Genomic DNA, 21,715 nt, shown 5'->3' with positions numbered 1-21,715 from the left:
CCCGGGTCCTCCCTCTTCCCCTTCTTGAAGATGGGGACCACATTTGCTACCTTCCAATCATCTGGCACCTGGCCCAAGCACCACGATCGCTCATAGAGCCGTGCCAGGGGCCCTGCAATAACCCCAGCTAGCTCCCTCAACACCCTGGGGTGGAGAGCATCCGGACCCGCTGACTTGAACGCGTCCGGCCCCTCCAGAAGCTCTCTAACCCGGTCCTCCCCAACCTGAGGTCTGAAGGCGATCCCCTCGAGTCCGGCTTCTATCACAGCAGGGAAGTCCCAGTCCCTGCACAAGAAAACGGAGGTGAAGAATTGGTTAAACAGGTCCGCTTTCTCCTCTGACGCAACCGCCAGATTGCCCAGCGTATCCTGCAGGGGTCCCACATTACCTGGCGCCTTCTTCATCCTCCCAATATATTTGAAAAAGGACTTTTTGTTATCCTTAATCTTGGACACAACTCCCGCAGACTTTTTCAAAAGATTGAGATGGTGTTTAAAGTTAAAACTGTTTTGATCTATGCTGAACTGTGGATTAAATTCACCTGGCATCTGAACGAGAATTTGCCCCAGGTTCCACATTAGGCTTATTACTCCCATAGTGCCGTAAATATACCTTGTAGTTGGTAAAGTGTGGCTGAAGAATAAAGAGATCCCTGCTCTGGGGAACTGGGAGGCATGTGCAGGTCTAGTAGGACACATTACAATAGGATATGAAAAAACACAGTTGCATGTGAATGAGCTGCATGTTGTTTGGGGTTTTCTAGTTATTTTTGTTGTTGGAGAGCAGAACAACATCTGAATTGACCTATGTTGGCTTTATGTTGGTACTTTGTTATCATTACTGCAAAAAAAATCTCCAATTTTAGGAAGGCTTGGAACTGAGGCGGAAGGCTGGGTGGCTTTTAATCTTTGTTGCTGAGTCAACTGCCTAAAATAAGCGATTTAAAAGACGTCTTGAATGCAGTGTGTTATGTAGGGCTGCTAGAATTAAACAATGCTTGATTAAAGCAAAGCTAGAAAAGTTATGGATTTACTATTTGTGAGTTGTGTGTATGTATAATACATCAATTTATGTAGAACAATGTTTCTGTATATTGTGTATACATCTGTGTGTATGCATATGTATTTCATATGCATGTGATTAGAGTCAACAGATTTATTTCAATAGTAGTAAATTCACTAAAAAATGGATGCTCAGTAACACTAAAACTGTTTTGACTTTGGGTCAAATTACATGAATGGATTCAGCTGAAAAAAATGGACTGGAAATCTGGACGTGCTGACTATCTTCTTGGAATCCAATATAGGTGTTTCAGGTGATTAAGAAGTCTCTTGTGTTTTATAGTTTAGCAAATAACAGTGGTAAAGAGGCTGAAAAATGGAATTGTTTTGGATGGGTCTTCCCCTCTTCACAAGGAAGAGATGGTAATAATTGAAACAAGATAGTCTCCTGTGAAAATTACTGGCAGGTTTCTCTTATGAACTGTTGTACAAAGGATATGTCAGCTTGGTGCCTCTGTTGAGCATCACAGATGAAAGACGATAATTTTTTTACAATGAATACAACTTCAACAGCTCCTGATCCCAGCTTCCAAACTCAATGCATGTTATATTTCAGGGTAATAAGAATTAGAAAGAAGTAGCAGCAGGTTGACTGCTACATGAGGTTTGTCGAATAGTAGGGTAAAAGGGACCTCAGGAGGTCCCCTGCTTATTTACTAATGATATTTATATAGTATCCATCACTGTCATATCTAACCACAAAATACAGTTTGATCACTCACTTGCCCCAACAGATTTATTTCTAAGGTACCCTGGCAAACTTTAAATTTAACTCTTAAAGACATTTCATCGTCAAGGGCCTAAGCTTTGTACATGGACTCTAAAAATTGTATGCATCTTCTCCATCCCTTGTTCTCAGCTTTTTCCTTTTTTGATTTTGAGTATTTTATAATGTTTATATTAAGATAACCTTGTGAAGTCCCAAAGAGATATACGTTGCATTGTTCTAAACACATGCATGCACATACATACTCTGAAAGACTGTTCCTGAGGAGCTCACAATCTGGAGGAAAAAAGGTACCTCCCTGCTACCAGCAGAAAATGGAGAGAGGGAGGATGATTGGTTGTCAGATATGATCCAGTCCCCTTCCCTGTACTGAGGTAACTAGAGCATCTCTGACACAAATTTGTGGAAGGGACATTTTCCTTAGAGAAAATTCATGGAATCTTTTTCTTACAAGAAAGAGACCTGAGGAAGGGCATTTTTTTGCCCAAAAGTGGTCCAATATTTGTGCCAACTACATAGCACATCCAGTAAAAGTTATTACCAACCAAAGCCTGCTTCTCCCTAAATGTATATACTTGAGTTTGTGCTTCTGTGATTAAAAGGATAGATTTTTTTCTTTCTTTCTTTTCTACTTTTTACCATCCACACAAACATTTATTTTATTTAATTTTTTAAAGAAAAAAGCCTTCATTGAAACCAGCTCTATCAAAAGAGAGACCAAAGTCCATCTTTATCTTTAGACTAGGTGGTGAAATGCTGGAAAGCATTAGCTGAGAAATCTGGACAGGTTCCATCAGCTACATTTAGCATAACACTGAAATGCTGCCTCTAGCACTGTCATGTTTCAGATTAAATGTTTAAACAAGGCCCCATTTGGCCTGTAATCAGTAAGGATCCCAGCAGCACTTTTCCAAGGCTTAGGGTGCTAACTGCATGACACAAGTCAATAAACTCTGCAGCTTATTGCTCCTGCATGTACTGTTCGAATGTGTGCTCAGGACTGGAGTACGTTGAGCCGGGTCGGAGCAGTTCTGGCTGGTACGAGGTGCAGGGGGGTCAGTCTGCCAACCTGGGGCTGCTTTCCCCATCCCCACCCCACCCTGCCTCGTGCTGCAGGGAAGCTGGCTTGGGCATGAGGGCGCTCCAGCACAGGGCTAGCAATCAGGCGGCCCTCTGCACTGACACACCCTCTTGCCCCAGCCAGCTGGGGCAGCGTCTACATGTGTCATGCTGCAGAGTGAAAAAACTCAACAGCAGGATAGTACTTGTATGTATATGTACTTGTATTTACAAGTACTACCTTGCTATGGAGTTAATTAATTTACTTCAGTGTGATATAAACTCACGTGTAGATGCACAACATTTACTGTGGAGCTAAACAGTCTACTCTGCAGTAAACGTCCCGTGTAGATGCACCTGCAGTATCTGAATTACTTATCTGAACTTACTTCCAGTATAGTTTCTATTTTGATCCTAACTGCTACTTATAAGACTTGGCAAAGGTAGATAATAAATGGACAAGCTAATTTGTTTTGGACCCAGGAAGGCCCTTGGTAACAGTTCTTGCCCTCCCTAAGGTTTATTGCAAAATGAGAATGTTCTCTTTGTCTCTGGCACCCAGTGAGATTTGGTTGTTAACCAAAGTAATACTGAGTTCAGTTTCTAAAATACTTGGAATCTAATTGTTGACTTTTGGGTACATGGGATCATTGCTCTTTTTTGCCTTTAAGCTTCCAGATGATCTCTGTACACATTTTCTTGTTTTAGTCCCTGTTCTGTTAGAGAGCTTGTTCCTGGAAATCAGAAATTTTCCCAGTTGGGCCGAGAGACTGCTCTGGAACCTTTCCCTGGAAAGGGTTACAGAAACTCTAAATGGCATGACTCGTGCCATTTGGGAAGGGAAAGTTTGGCCTAATGGGGAAGGTGTGGCTTGACAGGGAGCTCATGAGGAAGGAGGCAAGGCTGGGCAGCAGGGAGGTAGTTTGTGACAGTCAAGTTTGGGGTTGCTTGTCAGTGTCGCATGTATGCCAGCTTGGTGGCTGGAAGGAGGGGCTTGGCTTGAGAACCTTTGCCATTAGAGAATGACATCCTATGACCTTCACCCATTGTCTGTTGTGCAGTTTGCCCCTGAGCCACAAAGGCTTTCTTTCCATTGTGTCTCTTTTTCTCCATATATCATGCCTCATCTTTCCTACAAAAGTTGACCTTGGAGCCTAACTGCACGTGCTGAACGCTGGAGCAGCAGGTGAGTGCTCCCGGAGTAATCCAGTTTTTTCACTTGCTACAAGGTGGGCTTCCAAATCCAAGTGCAGCATTATCTTAGTTTAAAATACCTTATCTTCAAACTGACTTGTCTGTCTGTGTTTGGGGAAAGTGATGTCTCATATATAAAGGACTGGTTTGCAGAGCTCTTTGAAGATGCAAGCTGCTGTGAGCCATACGTGCTGTTATTATTTGTGCAGCATTAATCACTGTTCATTTAAATTCATTTCCACTGCAGCCATGCTGCTGTAATTATTTTGCACTGTGGTCTACTTGTTCAAGCACCATATATTAAAGGAAAGCCGTTTGCTTGCTAAATGAATCATATGGTGGATGTCAACACCATGTTTATACTTAATTAAACATTCCTGAACCAGGCAGCAAGCAAATGTGTGCATAAAAGCTGTGCTGCCGCTTTACATTCTGTCTAAGCAAGGAGAGCCTGGCATCTACTTCAGATGGTGTCAGCTGGCTTGTGTCTGAGCTTTACTGCTACATTAATGTTTGGTTCAATTGACTATACAAAGGAGTTGACATTTGGGAAAAACACTGCCAGCTTGGATTTTGGGAAATTCACCTACATTAAAATCATTTTTAAATTTCCAGTGGCCTTTATTAAATATATGTTGTCGTATGGAAATACTTTTATGTGTAGAGTGGTGTCATGAATGGCTGAGATGAACAAATCTTTTGGAGTCCAGTACCACCCCCCCTTCCCCTAAGACTCTATGTGCAATCCTTCGTCCAACTATATCACGGTATTACCTATTTCATGGCATTGTCAGTCTTGCAATGTTTGATCTGGATTCTTTTTACAATCCCAGCCCTGGGGTCACTTTATTTTCTGAGGATTTGAATTTACGTGTTTAAAAACTAACTAAAGTCTCTGGTACCCCTGGTTGTGCAGGAAAATATGATCCTGAAAGGCACAGAAAAATAACCCAGAGATAATCGCTTTGAATCTCCTTATTTTAAGCTACTCTCATTGAGGGTCCTTGTCACTTGTATACATTTTTTTCTTTGGTGCCCAGAGTTGGATACAGAAATTAATAAATATGATCTCCCTCTGTGTAATAGTTGAATGCTTCTCAGTAATCAAACAGAAAGAACAATTAAGGGCCTTTTTTTAGCCTGTGGTAGGGACAGCTTGGCTTGGGCTTGAGTGGGAGGGTTATACATAGGCAATGTGGATGGCCCTGATTCTGTGGTGTGGGCAGCCCCTGCACTGATGTCAGTGGGGTTCCCCAGGAGTGCATAGTCTGCCTGAAAACTTCCACCCTCTACATTCCTGATGCAGAATGGAGTTTCTTTTCTACCGAGGAGCACTTTTACAGTCTTTGAATTCTCCTCAGCCTGAAGAAGGGTGTATGTGCCCAAAAGTTTGCAAAAAAGATTTTTTTGCTGCTATTTAGTTGCTCTAATAAAAATATATTGTCTCTGGGTCAAGAGTTTTGTGTAATCTGCCTGAGTGAGGCTATGTGACTGATCAGGCAGGAATGAAAGAAGGGCTAGAGGGCACATTTTTGTCATGAAAATGCTCTTGCATGCAATTTCACCATGCAGGATAGAGAGGGATACAGTGGCAAAGGTTGTACTGTGAATAGTTGAGTTATAATACCTCTTATATGTTGAGGGTTATTGTTAAATGCTAATTACATTGGTGTACTATCATTTTCTCAGTAAGTGTTATGTTAACAAAGAGTGCATTTTTGGTTAATGGGACATTATTAGAAGATTGCAAAGCATCCCAACTGTTTTCCATGATTAAACTGCTGGGGGGGGGTAGAAACCAACCCGAAGAAATCATCCTATCTTCTGTGCTTTTCACTGTTTCTTTAAAGAACAGTAAAAACAGCCAATCCTCAATATCATATTTACTGAAATAGAAGATGACCCTGCCTTGATTTTGTCCATTTCCCACAGCAGGGAAAATAAATCTGGGGGTCAGGTAGCCTTTGCTCTCTGCTTCCCCCTAACTCTTTCCCCTGGCAGCCCCTTCCCCTCTCCTCACTATCAGACCCTGCTCTCCCTGAGCACATGGAAGTGAGGAACAAATTTAAAAACAATCAGCTTGAAAATAAACATGGGTATAGCAATTTTCATATAGTACCCATGCAGTTGGTTTATCCAGAATTGATATATGTTACCTATGTTTGAAACTGCTACAAGTTTGAGCACAGGTACTTCATAAACACACTCTTGACCAGCACTTTGGAACCTACTTATATATAGCAGAAACTGAGTGATATTAGTCCAAAGCCACAGGCTCATGACTTACCACATAGTTCATTGGGCTGGACCCCACCAGAGTCAACAGTGTTTCAAGCCATGATAACCCCAAAGCTCAGCGCTGCTCAGTATGTGTGTGTACTCTAGATAGCACATGGATCCTTTGTGGGGGGGAGGTGTTATTAGCCCCACTCATGACTGGAACCAGGTATTCTTGTCACTTGCTCTGGGATGCTCCAAAAATGTATATGCAGGTGAGGTGCAGGGCAACTTGGTCCAGTTTCAACCTCATGGAGAGGAGGGTCACACTAATCATATGCACTAGGCTAGAGATGGGACAACAGAGGGATTCTGGGTGAACTGTATGCAGTGTTTTAGCTCACCATGACTTGAAAAAGAGTTGGCCATGAGGGGGCACTACTGTTCACCTTATTCAGAAGGTTTATACCAGCCTATTCTTGTGGTAGGTTCCCATCAGCACTTACCTGATGGAAACCTACAGGGGTAGAGGAAATACTGTGACCACTAAGGCAGTTTTCTTAGTCACTGGGGATAACTGCTTTTGTGGTATGGAGTAGTATCCAGCTGGAGGTAATGTGTAGTTAACCTCCCACTTTCATTTCCAGTGGGAAAACCTTGACTTTACATCCACTTATGGAAATGGGAGACTCCTCCGTAGCTTGTTCCTGCAGCTATACTGCTGAGGGCAAGTGAAACTTGGGGGTATTCTAACCCTAAGCCTCCAGAACTGCATGTTTGATGCCTGCCAAATGATCTGGAAGCATCTGAAGCCCCAGGTGGGGATGGAGGATGTTTGCCAGTAGTAGGGCCAAATATGGTTCTTGACTACCTCACAGATTTGGAATCGATTTGGCTGATTTGGCTTGGAACACAAAAAATTTTCCTTAAAAAAATAATAATAAAAAAATTAAGCATGTTTGGCTTGGTCAGTGTTGGCTGCATTTAATCAACTTCATAGTTGGTTTTTATTGCTGAGCACATATTGCTTTTGACAGCAGTTTAATGATAGACAAAGTATTTAGTGAGATTTCCTTGCATGCAATTTAAAAGACAAAGGGTTTTTTTCCCCATGCCACTTCAGATCAAAAAACCTCATCTTGTATTCAAGTAAATATGATACTTTATCTCTGCAAAATGCTGACCGGGAAGCTGGTAGGAAGAGTTTCCTTTTGTAATTTAACAGTACCCCTGAGGGTACTAATACATGGTTTGTATTAAAAGACTGATCTGTTTAATCAACTGCAGTATTCCCTTTTGCCTGGTTTTAATTGTATTACATAAACTTTTGTCCTTCTTTGATACTGAGTTTTTTCCTGTTTGCATCTCTTCCAACCGCACAGTGATTAAACACTGCAACTGTTAACATAGCAGCAGGTCAGCAGAACAAGAAAAGTAAACAGGACAGTTTAGCTACATGTCAGACAAGGGCAACATCAGGCTTCACTGAAAATCAGTATATCCTCTGGGCAAATCGTGCATACCCAAAATATGGGATTGGGTCTTTATGTATGTCCTCAGTGACCATTGATGCAACCTGCGTGTGACAAACAACCTGCATTGGTTGCTCTTATTGCTTTGAGACAAGTGAGGTACAGGAATAGTTCCATGATTTGTTAAAAATTGTCCGGTTTTGTAGTGGAAGGGAAGAAATATTACAGAAGCTTGTCTGTCTCAGAAGTCTCCACTTGGTTTAATAAATGTACACATTTTTTATGATTAGTAGTAGGGATGTGAAAGGCTAAAGGATTACTCCTTCAACTGATAAGCCCAGTGATAACCGGTTAGTTTTCCAGTTATTGTTTAGCTCTGTCCTGGGGCAGCCTAGCAGGGAAGCTGGGGAAAGGAAGGTGCATGGTGCCCCAGAAGGCGGCAGGGCGGGGAGGGGCAAGGGGGACTAGTAACCATAGCCTGAGAGTGGAAAACAGCAGGGTCCTAAGGACTCATCAGTTAAGCAATTAGCTGCTCCTTTACAGGTGCTCCCTCCATCCCAGCTGGCGGCTTCATGTGGGTTGCCCATCCCCCCCAATCAAAGGGCCCCAGGAGCAGCTGTGTCCACTGCGTTAACTGTTAACTGTTTAACCAATATAATTCGAGAAGATCAAATGAATATTTTTAAAAATCATATTTAGATCCGTAATTATTATCTGTTGGTAAAGGCTTTATGGGGGGCTGGGGGAGAGAAAGGAATTGTGGAGGAAATTGCTTTTACCCCACTCCAGCTTAGGCTCAAAAGTAATTAATGTCTCTGAATAAAATGGAGAGAGTGATAGGAAGGGCTGAGAGAGAAAATAAAAGATTTTGTAGGAGTTTTTAAACCTTCTTCTGTCGATCATTCATTTGTTTTCTAATTTTTAGACCAGTACACAGTTACCAAGGTTTGATACCTGTCTGAGAGAGGCAGGCAGATGGCTCTACAGCCAGTCAAATCCTCCACTTCACTTTGCCCTGTAACTTGAAAAACAGGGAGAAAATGAACAAGCACAGCACTTCCTTTGTTTTCTAATGTTGTTGCTAACATGCAATCATTCATACTAATGACAGTGAGTTCCCTAGAAGTATTAGAAATTTTTCTCCAGCCTTTTGGTAATGCTGCTGCACAGCATTTAATGAAACGGCATTTATTTTCAAGAGCAACCTTTTAGAACTATCTATAGACAGGCTTTTTTTTACTATCCACAAATGAATTCCCTGAACCTCTTACTATGTAAATAAACTCTGTTTCCAGTGAGTTTGGACTGATAATAGCATTAATGCCATATCTACTGGATAGACATGGCTTTTACCAAAGGAGTTCTTTGAAGCTTTTTTATTGATTATTGTAGTTGGTTCATTGCAGAAAAACACAGGGTTGGTTTTGATATATATCTATATTTAAATATTTTATTTCATTAGATGTCATGATGAGGGAGATTGCATAATCCCTTGTTTATTTTTGCATTTGTAAAACACCTACACAGGTAGAGCTCAAGCAGGCAGACCTCTGAAACTACCATAATATGTCATATTTAATAATAATAATGATTCAATAATAATGCTAAAGGACAGCTCCTTCTTCCGATTTTGTTCAGGCTCTGCATTTCTCAAGCTGATCTAAAATAGGAGCATAGACTTTGCTGTTTTGGTCACTGATACATCAGAGACTTTTCCTTACTTACTTACATTACCCACCCATTGTACTGCAAGAGTAATAATTGTTGCATAAGTAAGGAAAGTGGGATTTAATGGTAAGGTTAATGTTCTGCCCCCCGTGTGGCAGATTGTTCAGAAAGAAACATTTCCCTTCCCTGTATAACAAATATCAGTACTTTATATTGTCACAGTATTATGCAAATAACAAGAAATTAATCCCTAGCCAATGATTACCCAAGAAGCTCCTTTTGTGGTGTAAGTGAGGGACTCAGATTCAGCCTGATCATTTCTGCAAAGAACATCCATCTAAAGGGCAGAGGCTTGATTTACTTGAGTTTACTGGAGAGTATAATACAACAAAGATTAGCCATAAAATCACCCAGGTACAGTATTTGCCTTATGAGGGGGGTGTCATTTCTTAATAGTTGGTTTCTTAATATTGTGCATCTGGAATGAGTTCTGTATTGCTGAGAAGCAGAAGCTTAAAGGGAGATTTTTAACCTTTTTTCTTGCTTGAGTTCTTGTGGTAGTTCTTAATGCCCTGTTGTGAGCCAGGACTGTGTCAGGCTCTGTGCTGTACAAAAGGCTGGGGTTGGTGACAAGGAACAAACAAATGACTCTTGCTGAAGATTAGTGAAGAGATTTCTGCCTATGGCTGCACCTCGCACAGTCAGTGTTATTGTTTTTCTTCTATAGTCAGTTTTTACCTGGTTTCCTGTGAAATTTTCTATGAAACACAGGAGGGGAGGTCGGGGGAGCAGAATATCCCTTTGAAAAATAAGGAAAGCATTTGTGTAAGCACTAAATTTATCCTTGGAGCTGTGACAGCAACCTGTTAATAATTTGTTTGTTTGTTTTAATTAACTAAATTTAAAATTTCTCAGGTCCTTCTAGGAGCTGTGGGTGCTTCCCCAGAGGCTAGTACATGTCTCCTGATCTTTACTACATGTATCTGCTTGTGCAGGTCACAATCTGGCCCTAAACCTTCCTTTCCTGCTACTGTTAATTTGTTATTAGCTTCTTGGAATAACCTTTGTCATTCTTGGTACAGAAAAAAATCCCTTGATCTGAAAATTAGGACTATAGTGCCCCATTATGCTGCAACTATATCCTAATTCAAATAAAATGGAAAAGGATGTAATTGTAAATACACCAGGGGACAAATAATACAATGAAACAATTCTGCATGTATTGGGTTCTTTACATTGGGGTAATGTTTAATCTTGAGAGTAAATATCTCACTTTGGTATATGTGGTCTAAATATGTGCATAACAAATTGCATTACCTCGTAACTCTCTACTGAAATCCACTGTAGTGCAAAAATAATAATTGTATTTATTTTCCAGCCCTTATCATGAGCAAATATATATATCCCATCTAAGAAACAGATCCACTGGAAATGATGTTTCGTACATGGGAAGATAAGGAAGGGAGGTATGCTAGGCTGCTTTTGCAAACTGCTAGCAATTTACCCTGTTTTACCAGCAGCCCTACTGATAACTTAATGTACATATTGAATAACACCAGGAGATGAGTTTGTGATACTCTGCAGCTGAGGGCTTTGGAGATAGAGGATCATTTGCCCATATCCACCCACAGGGTTACTGAGTTAATGCATAAGGGAAGCTGTGAAATTTCTTCATGCTAATTTGCAGCGCTGTCTTTCAGTTGCTCCTTGACAGTGGCATTTGCACCTTCATGAACTCAGCAGAGGCCTATCAATCTCATTCAACCTGTTATTTCTTAAGTCTGTGGTTGGGTGATAACCACAGCACCCTTTTTCAGCTGCTCACCCAGCTGTCTATTGTGGCTGACAGGACTCCTTGCACTTCTGCCATCTCCTGGCTCACTTGTCCACAGAGCAGCCTTATCCTATACTCCCATTACCCATGGCTAGGGCTGCAGTCTGAACAGCCCTAACTCAGGCAACACCAGCAAAAGACCAAGCAGGACAAACAAAAGTGAGGTACTCTATGTGGCTGGAGAAGGTGGAAGAAATTGTAGCCTATTTCAAATAGATAAGGAAGTAATTGTTTGTAAACACTATGATTGTTAATTGATAGGCACACCTATTTGTGCTGCTAGTATGTTGTCTGGACCCCTACAATCACCCCATTTGTTTTTTTATTCAATTTGTAAAATTGTCCAAATCAGTGGTTCTCACCATTTTTAGACTCAAGGCACTTGGAAAATGCCAGCTCTTAGCTTTTATTTGATTTTTGACACTCTCTCTCTGGTCTCACAGGCCTCAGGGCACCTATAACCACCTTAACTATGAAAAAATAATAGAGCACTATTTTGTTGCAACCAACTCAGGAAGATCACTGAAAGTCAGAATGTTTTTGACACTGTGGATTCCTATTTGGAATCATTGTGTTTATTTTGTGAGTCATTTGTAGCTGTGTATACATCTAACGGTGTTAATATTGTGTAGCACCCATAAAAGGAGCTTCCAGTGCCCCGGGGTGCTGTGGCACCCTAGTTGAAAATCACTGGTCTAAACTGTAGTCTGTGAGATCTCTGGAGCAGGGACCGCCTTTCACTCACTGTGGTCAAAGTGCCTAATCCAATAAAGTCCTGACCTGTGATTAGAATAATCCTTAAGTGCGATTGCAAAGGAAGTGAATAAACAATTACCATTTGGTGCATATGAAGAGCAACACTTCATCCATGCAGTCAGAAAGCACACTGAGGATTTATAATTGGAAACAGACTTGTCAGGGCACACTTGCCTAAAACACCAACATGCATACTGGGCCTCTTATTAAAAACAACAAAACCCCACATCTTGCCACATAACAGCAGCCCAACCTTTGGTAGAAAGATCTTGCTTCTTTTTATCAGTAGAGATGAGGCACAGAAAGTAACTAAATCTCTGTAACGTGTTATTGCTCCTTTCACCAGGCAGTTTATTTTCCTGGGGCAAACTTGTCCCCACCGAAAACAACAGAAATAATAAAAACAAATAACTATACAGATTTTTTTTTTTGTATTTATTTATTTAGTGTATGTGGTTTTGAGGTATTGTTTCAGCCGTCTTAAGGTGATATCATCACCAGTGTGAAGAGCCTGAAGGCCACCAGGTAGTACAGTAAATGGACAACAATGTGGGATGTGGTTTGAACTAGTCCACAAGAGCATTTGTTGTCATTGTAAAGGCCCCATTGGTATAGCTTTGAGGCACAGTGGCTCTGTCCAATTCAAAAACAGTTGAGAAATGCCCAATAATGGCATGGCCAGTTAAATCCTGGTTGACTAACTATAGGGTGAGAGATGATGTGGTGATTGACTGGTGCTTGTGCTGACCATTCTTTGAGCCATTGAGTAAGTAAGGAAAAGTGAAAGGATTTTGAAAGAGTGGACTATATTGGACGTCTTGAGGTGAGCTGAGCTCTTCATGGGTGGAATATGCCCAGTGCACTGGCAGTGTAGGATTATCATGGTGTCTGGCTACTAAGTTTACTTCAGCATTTGTGCAGTGGAGATGAAGGTGAGCAATGTTATTGAGGACTGGTAACCATGAGAGTGGAGTTAGGCACAATGTGCCTGACACAAGATGCATTGTAGCATGAAGTTGGGAGTCCACCAGTTAGCTGTGTGATAATTGAGCCCATACAGGGGCACCGTATTCTCCAACTGAATAATACAGTGCAAGAACAGATGAACGTAGCATAGAAGCATTGGCAATCCAAGAGGAGTCTGCAAGTTTGGCAGGTAGGTTATTCCTTGTTTTGATGTGATTTTATAAGTTAAAGTTGTTAACCTATACAGACAATAACATGGATAAACCACAGTCTGGTCCTTCCTCAGACCCTGAGAGCACAGCCCTAGTTTGGTGCTTCCCCCTCAGCACCACAGTCTTCCCTCTCTACCGTCTGTGGGGGTTTTAATTCGTCTAGGGCCAGCTAGTCACCACTGTCAGCTGGCCAGTGCTTCTAGGCAGGATGTCACCTTCTAACCCTCTGCAGCTGGGCTTCCGCCCCTGAGCCATGCACTTTGTTACAGTGTCCAACAGATTTAATCTACATTTTGAGAGTTTTTCAGAAGGCAGTGATTGAGTGGGGTTCTGAAGACTTGCTCCAGCCTTCCTGAATTAAGTCACTGATGGTGGGTTCCCCATCAGTACTTCCTATCTTCCATCTTTGCTTTAGTTAGTTAGATTGCAGGGACTGTCTCTTATATGTACATAGCTCATCTGCTACAAGAGGAGCCTTGTCTTTGAGGTTTCAGGTCCTATGGCAATACTTTGAACCTATTTGCCAGTTCATTGCAAATACTTGAAGCTCATCTTACCGTGTAGATAAAATTTATGGAAGCTAGTTTCTGTCATCTTCCAAGGCTATGCTCTAGTTATGCAGTGATAATAGATGCTACCAATAATAGCTCCAAAAATCAGTGACAAATAAAGCGGAGCACTTAGTGCTAGGTCTTTAGTTGCAGTAGCAATCCAAGACCACAGGTGGAATTCTGTGCTCCTTGTATAATATGCTGCAGAAACCCCAGGGTGAAAGACCCTTCCCCAGTGTACTTCAAGCCAGCAGGGAAACAAAAATCCATCACAGAAATGTCCTCCAACATATTGGAACAATGAATGGGTCCTCAGATTTTCTAAATCCAACCACCTATAGGTGGCCCTCTCTCAAGGCCCTCTCTCCTCGACCACAGTGCTTCTCTGAGCAAAGACTTAAAAGAACATCTGGAGTGTAGCACTTTTCCCCACTCCATCCCCACCCACTCCCAGGCACAGCTCTGACATGGACTTCACAGTCTCTTAAGATCTTCTCAAAACAACCATACTGCGTCACATGTACTTTTCTTTAATGCTGATATGTTAGTTGGGGCATGTTTTTCTTTACAGGATGTTTGCAGAGTGTGATTGCCATCCCAAGTATTCCTACCTTTTTCTTGACTGCTTGCAGCTCTATAACCAAGGCACAAACTTTGTTTAATAGAGCAGTAGCCAAGCAATGTTTTTTTTTTTTTTATTCTTTTATGACATTTTAATAAATGCATCATCCCATGAATGTTGTTATCTTCTAATTATGTTGTACTGTATTGTACCATTGATTTCTGGCAGCATATAACTGCTAGAGAGAATCATTCTGAATAACATATTAAATTCCCAGCAGTTAAAATTCAGTCTTAGGGTGACTGCTCTTATGACATCTCCTATTTAATGGCAATAGGGCAACTTTGATGTTACCTGTAGTTCACTAATGGGCTTATACTCTAAGAGCTTTATTGCAGTATATATCTTTTGTTGACTAATTTCTGCCCATCAACCCCATAATGTTTGGGCAGTGGTTGCATGTAGAGAACTGCACATTGTTTGGTGTGCTGGTGAGTGCATTTAGCAACTTATCAAAATCCTGAAAGTTAGAAATGAATGTTAGGTTCATCAGGAGGTTTTCAAAGGACTGATTTTATGTAAATGGTGGAACACTTTTATCTATGATCTGTGTTAACTTAGCCATCCATACTGAATATATTTACCCTAACTGATTTGGAGAGTTAGTCAGTCACCGAAAATCTTCACTTTATGTATCTTTTAAGATCTCCTTAATGTCTTTCAAGCTTCATAAATTGATAGTCTGCTACTATGTTATAGTTTTCCCTTTAGGGGAATACTATAGCATACTGAGAGAGAATCTTACAAAAGAAATAGCATGGGTGTGAAAGCTTTGAATTACTTAGCACTGAAGAGCTGTAGATGAACAGTTACTCGTTTGTGTAAAAAAGCTTTTCTTGATTCTCTTGAATTGCAAGTTAATGTTAAAAGATTATGCCAGCGGTTGTCAACCATGTGTACGCGTACCCCCAGGGATACTTAGGAAGGCCCTAGGGGGTATGTGTGGGTGGGCGGGGACAGAGCATTGTCACCCACCATCCCATGCCTCCACCTCCCTGGAGCAGGGCCAGCGGAGGGGGGGAAGGTCAGCGGTGTCCCTCTGCCGGCCGCGCAGGCACCACCCAGCCAGCTGGATAGACTGGGGGTGGAAAGAGGGGAAGCTTGCACATGGTGGTGGCTTCCACTTCCCACCACCCCATGCTGCCACTGCTCTGCATCCAGGCACATGCAACACCCACTCCCCCTTACTCCACATCCGGCCACCAGGGGTACACTTACTAAAAAAGGTTGAAAACCCCTGGATTATGCAATTATTTGTGAAGGGGTTGTTTGATCTGTATTTGGCAATGCCATGTAATTCTTCAAATGGGATGGCCTGTGACAAGAAGGCTTGTCTTGATGGGAGAAACTAATTTGTATTATAATAATGGACTATTGTAGATTTTTTTTGGGGGGGGGGCTTAATAGGGAACAAATAATTGAGAATAAATTATTGCTGGTCTAAAATATTTGTCAGTGGTGCAGCTGTCGATCTATTAAGGTGGAAGAGATACCAAAATAACGCTGAATGTAAGTCTTGGAATATTTATTGCTGACCTACTATATTATGTTGTACCTGAGCCTATGTGATGGTGACATCTCAAGTGTTACAGGCACATGTTGGTTAGCCATCTGAAATGCAGTTTTAGCAAAAGCTCAAAGTCAGTGTATGCTACCCATCATTGCAGAGATATATTCCTGTTGGTCACTTCTCTAGAAGCCTAATTCCTACTCCTTGACACTGAAGAGAAGCTTTCCATGCTGATATAAAGGGGGAACAAAACCTGGAAATGATGAAGTGCTATATGGATCCAACTTCTACTTTACTGCTCTTCATCAAGAGCACAATAGTCCTTTTCCACTTATCTCTTCATCACAGATACCTACATAACCAGATCAACATGCATCTGGTCACCTCACACTCCTTAAAGTATTTATCTGCCTATTACCCCTGAGACGTGGGGTAGTACTGTAGCTTTGGTCCTATATTTTGGATGGGAATCAGAGGCCACACAGGAAATCTGTGGTAGCTCCAGGGATTGAATCTTTGTCTCCAGAGTCTCAAGTTAAACCTTAACAGCAGATCATCCTTCTTCTCTTCCACATGAAACAACTTTGTCCAATGCAGGGGGAGTTGTTTTGTAATTAGCAGGTGCCTGAGGACTACAACTTCTATAAAGTGGTACAATTAGCTGTCATCCTCTTAATATTTTATTCTGACTTTTGAAAAAGGGCCAGAGCATGCATACTGGAATGGCCCAAGGAGAATTCTGAATCTTAGCCCTACCCTCCAGCATATCTACTACTCCGATGAGGTTGGTGTCATCTGCAAACTTGCTGACATTGCACTCTATGCCATCTTCCAGGTCATTATACCTCAGAAGAACAAGATTTGACCAAGGTACTACTTGCTCCATTATGGCCCAATCCAGTTCTTGTTTGATGGAAATTTGGGTTCTGATATCAGTCAGAGCTGGAATAAAAGCTTCATTCTAGGAATGAAACTATCTAGGAATGAAACTTCAGCTTCCTGTTTTGTCCTTCCTAGTAAAGATAACAAATGCTGGTTTCCAAATGCAAAGGGGAAAATAGATTAGTTAGGCAAATGTAGAGTTGCTTCAACAAGCAATTCAGGAGAGAAGAGGAAGCAGAGGCCTTGAGAGGGAAATGATTTAGTTCCAGGTCACATCAGGGGTTAATGGATGAGACGGGGTTAGAGTGTCGGTCCTATCCATTTCACCATCCTATTGTCTGTGGAGCAGCATTTTGATTTTGAAGTTTATTTATATTCTTTAGTTGTCTACACGCCCCTGGTATTGCAGTCTATTTTGTGCCAGTGAATGGGCTAGGGTAGGCAACAGCAGGGGTAGGCAACCCCTGGCACTGGTGCTACAGCATGGCTCACAAAGGCATTTTGCTTGGCGCACACAGCTCAGGGCAGACAATGGGGAGGGGGCCAGTGCTGCACTGTCACAACAAAGATCAGGCCCCTCTCCCATCTTGCAAGTTGAGGTTGCAGGTGCTTTTGGCACTCTGGTCAAAAACATTGTCAGCCCCTGATCTACAGTGTGTATTTTCAATGTAAAATAGTATTTTATGGCATTATTGTACTCAGTGGGAGGATCATATATATTTTGTTCTGGCTGTGTTGTCACTTGCATGAAACTAAGTGTCATCAAAGGTAAAGAGTTGGAAGCATGAGTTTGAGCTTTACTATGGACTTGTACCAAAGGCTGCCCCCCAAACAACTTAAATGTAACTGGTTACCTAGTCATTCAGGTTGAGAAGTCAGAGGTCAGCTTCCATGCCAAGCAAATGGCTCCCTTCTGTGTGGTTAGCTGTACAGACTGGCATGTGATGAGCTATTTGGCTTGACTGACTTTTTTTTAATGACTTGCTGTATTATTCTAATGCACTTTTAGAATTACCTTGGGTAGCATTTGATTTCATGTCTGAAATTTGATATGAAAATGGAATGAAGGTTAACTTTTATTATAAATAAGGACTGCTGAGACTTCTGCTAAGATTGTTCTTTGCTTTCTGAGTTTTCCTCTTACAGTGCATTAGATTTATTTCATTTAATTTTGAATTAATTGTGCTGTTGCCTGGGAGCAGCAACCCCAATTTTAACTAGTATGAATTACATCAACAAGTCCATTATTCATGTTCCTTATTATCTTACAAATGAGATCTCAGTGTATATTTTAAAGCAAGTGAAATGCTGCTGAGTGAAAGAGAGAGGGCAGGAGATGAGCTGGCAAACAGCTGTTTGGTTCCATATGCATAATACCCCTTTCCATTCCTGTTGCGTTAAGCTCAGGTATTTACCTTTCTTTGGGTTGAGCTTTTATTGCTCCAAGGGCCCCTTTTTCCTATTCTTCTGCCTCCAGGCAGTCTATCTAGGTACAGTCTCCTCAGGGTATGGTTTGCTCTGTTTTGTAGAGCATATAGTACCAGTGGATAAGCTTTATCAAAGCAGCAGGTGGCTTAGCTATTTGACTGCTGAAGTCCCTGGTAAATCTTCAGTGACATCCTGCAAAGAAAAGTTAAACCAGCAAGGAAAATTCCTGCTCAGTAAAATTAAATAAATGCTGATTATATGGTATGTGTCCTTGGTGCCATGCTATCTTGTTTTCTGGGTGGGATGAGGGAACTGCCCTGGTTCCTGGCACACACAATTAAGAGTCTCTCCCACCCTCCCACCCCTTCTTTAGATTACACATCATTGCTGGCAGCAGTTGCAGAGCCCTGCTTGTTTTTAGGTGTACTCACAGAGCACGCTATAGCAGTCTTTTTGTCCTGGAAGTATGGGTAGGAATGAGGTGCCTCTTGAACCCTGTAATTACCATCCTTTTCAAGAGCAGACATATTTATACCTCTATGGTAGGACCTAGTCCAAAAACTCTCTGTATTCAATAGTATACAGACAGCGCTATGTAAAAACCCTGTACTATGTACCTTACATAGTGCTATAGTGCTATGTAAAAACCTTATGATTTTCTGAAGCTGAGTATAAATACAGTTTTTCAGAAATGTTGTAATCAATGTCTCTAGCATTCTCTCTCTCTCTTTTTAGTAGTTTTAATGTTTTGTTTAGCAGACAAAGCTACACTAGGATCCACTGACTGGAAGCTAAAGTTAGACAAATTTAGACCTGAAATAGCGTGCATGTTTTTAACAATAAGGATAATTAACCCCTGAAACAGCTATTTAGGATAATGACTGATTCTCTATCATATTCAGTTTTTTAAAATCCAGCCTAGAAGCCTTTTTAAAAGATAAGCTATACCAGGGGTAGGCAACATTTTTGGCTGGAGTGCCAAAAAAATTGCAATGTCTACGTTGTAAGGTGCTGGAGTGCCAGCATGCCAGAAAAACAAAACTGGGGTGGGGGGGTATATGTATACATATGCACTGCATATTAATATAGTTAATAATCATAAATGTTGCTCTTTTTTACAGTACATACCAGGTTTTCTAAAAATTATAAACAATAAATAAAACTTAATATACTACCTTTGTGTGTATTCTTTTTTGTTAAGCATGTTGTGATGAGAGAAAGAGGGAGAAAAGAGAGAAAGAAGAAACCAAGAGGAGAGAGAGAAAAAGAGAGAGAGGAAATAAAAGAGAAAATATAGAGAGAAAAAAGGATAGGAGAGAAAAAAGGAAGAGAAAGAGGTAAAGAAAGAAAAAAGAGAGAGGAAAAAAAGAAGAGAAAAAGAAGGGACAAAAATGAGAGGAGAAAGAAAAAAGGGAAAAAGAAAGAGGTTATGTCTCTTGCCACCAATGTCTCCCACTGCTACCAGCTGTGGCTCAGGCTTGCTGGTCCAGGGCAGTCTCTGGTGGAGGTGGGGCAGTGACACCCCAGCAACAGCTGCCAGGGCCAAGATACTCAGGCCTCCCTGATGGTCCCAGAGTGGGGGGAGCCTGGACCCAGGGCTGGAAAGGAGGGCCCAGCCAGGGCTTGGGCAGATAGATGCCCTGTCCCACCTGGGTCGGGGTTACACCAGGGCTCTGAGCGCCAGGGCTGGGCACTTGGGGCAGGGTCTGGGAGGTGTGGGGAGAAGCAGGTGCGGGGGCAGGCACTGCAGGAAGGTCAGCTCGGTGAAGGCAGCAGCAGGAGGAGAGCAGGTGTCGGGCAGGGAGTGGGAGCTGCAACGGCTCCACAGGCTGTGGTGGGCACACCCAGTGGCACCTAAGGTGGGGCTGGCTGAGCCCGCGCAACTCTGCAGGGATGGGGTTCAGCTGCCCTGCCTGCAAGGGGATGTCGCCTGGCCAGGTCAGGGTGCTGGGCACAGGGGGGAGGGGGGGGCGGTTCTGGCTCAGCCTCTGTGTGCACCAGGCACGGTGCAAGCAAGGCAAAGCACCCCAGGCCACAGCAGTAGTCCCCTGAACTGCAAGAGCCCCCTGGGCTCTGGGAACAACTGCTGTAGATGGTGCTCGGGGCCAAGCTGGCCAGGAGGCTGCAGCACTGTCCCTGCACAGCGCCGGTCCTGGCCTCTCGAGTAGAGCAGTGGGCAGGCCGGGGCAGCCGTGGTGGCTATTCCCAGGAGACCGTGTGGCCAGGCCCTTGGACTGGGTGTGGCTCCGCCCAGCTCGCACTATGCCTGGCACGCAGGGAGGCTGAGCCTAGAGCTGGACGCCCCCGGAGGCCAGCATCGTGCCCTGGCCAGACAGCATCCACTCATGGGCCGGGCAGCTGCACCCCATCCCTGCGGAGCTGCGTGGGCTGGACTGGGCCCCACCTCAGTGGCGCTGGCACCTGCGGCAACTTAAAAAAAAAATTTAAAACAATTTCCTCACACATCTCCTGGCATGCTGGGGAAAATGTCTCTGTGTGTCACTAATTGATATGCATGCCAGGGGTTGAATCCATAGCTCTAGCGGGAGTTATGGCTTTGAGAGGAAAACTCCTGCATGTGGTTCGTTGCCTGTTGTTTTTCAGGAGGTCAGAATAGATGGTCATAATGATGCTTTAGCACTTAAAATCCACTGGGATTTCACTCTATGAATATATGAAAACTAGGTTAAATTATTCTGTTTCTAAAAGGAAAAATGAAAGTGATCATGATCTCTGAAGTAGAAAGTGAAAATGTAGAAATCTAAATATACTTTCAAGGGTGGCTTGGTTTTCTTTCTGTTTTGCTTTGTGTTCTTTGTTAATTGTAGTTGTAAAATAGTGCTGTGTGATTCTTTGAAATCTAAAGCAAAGACTCATTTGACATGCATAGGGCAAAGAAGCTCATTTCCACTATAGCTGCCTCCCAGAGAGATGGAAAACATGATTACCAAAAAGAGTTCTGTTCTGAGTTGGATAATTGTGATGTTTAATGTACAACAATTAGGAAGCACTGAAAAAGAAGTTTTCTGCTGAAGGGTAGTCTAGGGTGGGTGAAAAAATCTTACACTCTAAAAGTCAAAATATGCTCTGGCAGAAAACCTTTATCAAAGCAGATTTCCTGTCATTTTCCCTCTTAGTGACTGAATCCCACTTTAAGATATACTTATGGAGCAACTTATTGCTTTTACACTATTTAAAAGAGCTACTTGGAAGTAGCTAGATACTTAAGTATTTATTTATACTTTTAATATTTTAAATATAATAGTTGAATCAGTGTCACTTTTATTATTACAATTCTACCATTTGTTAAGAAGCTCTGATAATTATTATCAGTTTCAGTTAAAAATACAAGGTCCCAACTTGCTTTTACTTCATTGCTTGACTACCCTCCTAGTGAAAATGTGTTCTCTAATATCTAAACTAAACTTCCCTTGCTGCAACTTGACACCATTGCTCCTTGTTCTGTCATCTGCCACCACTGAGAACAGTCTAGCTCCATCCTCTTTGGAACCCTCCTTCAGGTAAGTTAAGGTTGCTCTCAGTCTTCTCTTCTCCA

General features: G+C 42.1%; 1 protein-coding gene across 1 annotated transcript in view; it reads left to right on the top strand.

Moving 5' to 3' along the window:
• The first annotated feature begins 3,901 nt into the window (after positions 1–3,901).
• The window catches only part of GHR (growth hormone receptor), a 260,516-nt gene continuing 242,702 nt past the window's right edge, over positions 3,902–21,715 (top strand). The window contains exon 1 of the mRNA XM_019517913.1: positions 3,902–4,033. The gene's annotated coding sequence lies outside the window, so the exon portion shown is untranslated. The remainder of the gene's footprint in view (positions 4,034–21,715) is intronic.

This window comes from Gavialis gangeticus, unplaced genomic scaffold (genome assembly GCF_001723915.1).
Source record: "Gavialis gangeticus isolate Ggan-Ray unplaced genomic scaffold, GavGan_comp1, whole genome shotgun sequence".
In the NCBI taxonomy this organism is placed as follows: domain Eukaryota; kingdom Metazoa; phylum Chordata; order Crocodylia; family Gavialidae; genus Gavialis; species Gavialis gangeticus.
Note: the sequence above shows the minus strand (reverse complement) of the source record. Positions and strands in the feature narration are given on the sequence as shown.